This window comes from Chrysochloris asiatica, unplaced genomic scaffold (assembly GCF_000296735.1).
Source record: "Chrysochloris asiatica unplaced genomic scaffold, ChrAsi1.0 scaffold00213, whole genome shotgun sequence".
NCBI lineage: Eukaryota > Metazoa > Chordata > Mammalia > Afrosoricida > Chrysochloridae > Chrysochloris > Chrysochloris asiatica.
The window spans coordinates 4,003,974-4,008,549 of record NW_006408731.1 but is presented as its reverse complement, the minus strand read 5'-3'; positions in this window follow the sequence as shown (position 1 = coordinate 4,008,549).

The following is a 4,576-nucleotide window of genomic DNA, read 5'->3' as shown; positions in this document are numbered from 1 at the left end:
CCAATTTACTCCTTTCATGTCTCAAATATGCTTAGCTTAAAACACCTTACACTTATATAACTTCATTAGCACAATCAAGAAAACCTTGTTTAAAAAAAAATGGAATTACATCCACAAATGTGTACAGTGTACTGTGGAGATGGTTCCTTATATGTGGTGACCCTGCACTTAGGGGAGCAGAAAGTCTCATCTTTCTCATGTGGAGCAGCTGAAGGGTTCAAATCACCACGCTGAGGTTAACAGCCCAACTTATAACCCACTAAGCCACCAGGGCTCCATCCATAAACAAAAGGGTTAGGCTTTATAACACATAATGTTTGGGAACACAATTTAATCCTTAACAGAACTTAATGTGTGAGTGGAGGCTTCAGGTGCTGCTGTGATGTTGAACAGGTTTCAGTGAAGCTTCTAGAAGAAGATGGACTAGCAAGAAAGATACGGCAATCTGTTCTCCCAAACCAGCCAGTGAAAATTCTAAGGCTCACAATATTCTGAGCCACAACACATCATGAGGATAGTGAAGGTCTGGGCAGTGTTTCCTTTTGTTGTGCAGGGGTTGCTATGAGTCAGGGACCAATTTAATAACAGCTAACAACACAACAAGACACTTCTTGCTGTAAAACTTGCTGTAAAACTAAGGGGACAATGTATCCAGTAACACCATCAGTAGAGGAGACAAGAAGTTGGTTCCCTGGTACCTTTGGACACCTTTTGAACATGCTTCCATGCTTGCATCTTAAAGAACAGGTATAACGTGCTTAATACAGAATCAGCATAAAGGAGGTGCTCATAAAGGTGAATCTACCTACCTCTAACTGGCAACCTAAAACCACACAACAGTACCTGTGGCAAATTCTGAGTTGATCAGAGAACTTCTTGGCAGTCAGGATCCTAGAACAAAGGAGATCAAAACCAAAATCAAATCTACTGCCATAGTCAGTTCTGACGCACAGTAACCTGACAAGACAGAGCCCAACTGCTCTCTATGGTTTCCAAGACTGTATATCTTTATGGGAACAAAGAGGTTCATCTTTTTCCCGAGGATTAGCAACTATGATATAATCCTCTACACCACCAGGCTCACAAAGCAGAGGACGATAGCAATTTATTCCGCACAATACTGAACTCTTCAAGTCACCTAAACCTCATGCAGGCTTCTTCCCTCCAAGCTGTGGATGAGGAAACAGAGGCCGGACATATTGAGAGCATTTCCCAGGTCACCCAGGTGTAAAAGAGCAGAGCTAAAATTCAAATCCAGCACCTGTGACTTACAGGCCTTTTCTCCCACACTCCACTGACCACAGGTGGTGGGCAGAAGTGGTTTCTAAGAGAAGTCCAGGAAATCCCGAGGGACCCATCCTGTAGAAAAAGGCCAAACCCCTGCACTCCTTGCATCTGGCCCGGGGCCAGGCACCACAGGCACTCAGTATATATTTTGTAAGCAAGGCTACATTAAAGAAAAGGAACCCTGGTTGCTTAGTGGATTTTGAACTGGGCTGCTAACCACAAGGTCAGCAATTTGAATCTACCAGTGATTCTGTGGGAGAAAGATGAGGCTTTCTACTCCTGTAAAGATTTACAGCCTTAGAAACCCTATACAGACTTGTTATGAGTCAGAACTGACTCAGTGGCATACAATCACCACCAACCACATTAAGGAAAGGCAGGCTCTGAGAAGGTGACCCTGGACTACTGACGGAGTAAGGGCACCAAGGGCTGTGTCCTGCTATTCCACACAATGCAGTCACTGAAGGTGCTTGCTCTAAATTGTAGAAGGTGTTCTCTGCACTTCCCTCATTCTTGCTCATCTTCAACTTTGCTGGCTGTTATAAATCATTCTTTAATCAAACACAGAAACATTGCCATCAATTGACTGTAATGAATAGCGATGTTGTAGGACAGAGCACAACTATTGAGTCGGCTTTTCCAACTGTAATCTTTGTGGAAGCTACCACAACTTTCTCCCATAGAACAGCTGGTGGGTTCAAACCACCAACTTTCCGGTTATTAGTTGAACACTTAACCTCTTCATCACCAGGGCTCCTTTCAGCTTTCATTGCTATTACTGTTAAGTGTCGAGTCAGTTCCACATCCAAACAACCCCATGTACAACAGAAAGAAACCCTATCCTGCCCAGTGCCAGCCTCACAATCTTTCCTATGTATAAGTTCCCTGTTACATTGTTTCAATCCATCTGAGGGTCTTCCCCATTTTTTTCTACTGACCCTCTACTTTACCAAGCAATGTCCTTCTCCAGGGACTGGTCCCTTCTGATAACATGTCCAAAGTATGTGAGATGAAGTCTTGCCATCCTTGCTTCCAAGACGCATTCTGGCTATACTTCCTCCAACACAGATTGGTTTTCTTCTTCTGGCAGCCCGTGATATATCTAATATTCTTTCCCAACACCATAATTCAAAGGCCATCTATTCTTCTTTGGTCTTCCTCATTCATTGTCCAACTTTTCAATAGGTCACATGCATCTAAGTTTAATGATGTCTGTGCCTTTTTAACACTTTTAACGAGATCTTTTGCAGCATATTTACCCAGTACAGTATGTGGTCAACTGTATGTTGTTAGTGCAACACTGGTTGGTTACAACTCACAGAGAACCTGTATAGGGTTTCTGAGAAGTGGCTGCCAAGTTTGAATTGCTGATCTTTTGGCTCAGTGCTTATCCTACAATGCCACACCAGGACTCCAATCTTCTGAATGGAAAGGCCTTTATATTTCATTATAGTTCCAGAAACTCTGATAGAATTCAACACAGAATAGACTCTCATTAAAGGAGTACTAGTGAGCTCTGGTAACACAGTGGTTACGAATTGGGCTGCGAACCTCACAGTTAGCAGTTCGAAACTACCAGCTGCTCCACGGGAGAAAGATGAGGCTTTCTGCTCCTATTAAAGATTTATAGCCTTACAAACCCTGCACAGGGTCACTATGAGTCAGAACCGACTCCACGGCACATAACAACAACAACAACAACAACAGTGAGGATAGTGGATTTCCCTAGATCAGGGTTTCTCAACCTTCGTTCTCTTAATATTTTGGGCTGGATTATTTTTTTGTTGTGGCAAGTTGTGTTAGGCATTATAATATGTCTAGAAACATTCCTGGCTTTTACCCACTAAATGCCAGTAATCCCATCCAGGCGTGATAACCAAAAGTGTCTCCATATATTGGCAAATGTCCCTTGAGAGGTAACATCACCCCTAGTTGGGAACCTCATTTATAAATAAAAGAAACATTTTGAAGGATGCTGTGTTTCAGGTGCTTTATCTATGCGACCTCACTGTGACCTTCTCTATAACCCTGTGAGGTAATATCAAGTACAGCTGAGGAGAACTAAGACATGGGAGAGGTTAGGTCACTTGTTCAAGGCCACTAAACTCAGAAGTACCAGAGCTGGGTTTAGAAGAAAGCCTGTTGACTGCTTAAGCTTCCAGGAAGCAGTAATAACAAGAGAAACAAACCCAGTACAGGTATTGGTGGTTTTTCAAGTGCCATTCATGTAATCACCATTTTTATTGCATACCTTTCACAGTTTACAGAAAGACTAAAGACTGAATGTGCATTTTTGTATGTGAGACTTTTTGTGAATTGAGTGATTTACAGAGCAGATCATCAGCTTTACATCCAACACATCATACACTTTGTTTCATCTCAATGATTTCAATCTCCTCCATGTAACAACAGTTAACTCACTTCCTCCCTGTGGTTCCTATTTCCATTCCACCCTCCTTTTCAACCCCTCTGAACCTTGTCCTCAAGTAAATGTTACCCTTTTGATCTTGAATGGTTTTACTGGTCCATGGTGAGCACACCTTACTAGTTGTCTACTAGGCCACGAGGGTGTGTTTCATCCCAGACCAGAAAGGTGGCCAAGGGCTATAGTCTTATGTTCCTCCAATTTCTTTCTGATCAGTAAACCTGGTCTTTTTTAAGATTTTCAGTTTTGTTTCTGCATGTGCATTTTAAGCACTGGTTTCTATTTTTCTCCCTGGGGCTATTAAATGCACTAGTCTAATTTCATTGTACATTTTCTCAAGCATCATTTCAGAGATGCATGAAAATTGGATATAATTTCACATGAAATGACTACTGGGCTCCCTCTGGTGTCAGCTATGATTACATTTGACTTTCAAGGAGCTCATGTGTGACCACATTTCAAGTTAATGAAAATTTTGTTGTCAAGAGCTATTTTAAAAAATCCAACTGGCTCTCACTGATTACATTGTAAAATTGTTTTATTAGTTTTACAACTATTCCATTAAGGGCATAACGTAAGTCTCAAATTGCTAGAAAACAACTTAGTCGATTTGCTGATTAAATTATTTTTAATGGTCTCAAAGAGATATTTCACAACAGGACTAACAAATATATCATATTGGAGTATACATTACAAAGTATTGTTACTAGGGTTCCAGTTCATACTTGCATGGGTTTACTCAACAAAACATGTTCAAACATGTCTCTGTGATCACTGGATGCTGCAGACAAGTTCTCTCAATAGCACACTTGTATCAGTCTCCTTAGGGTGTCTTCAAATAAGGGTCCAATTAACACAGTGAAA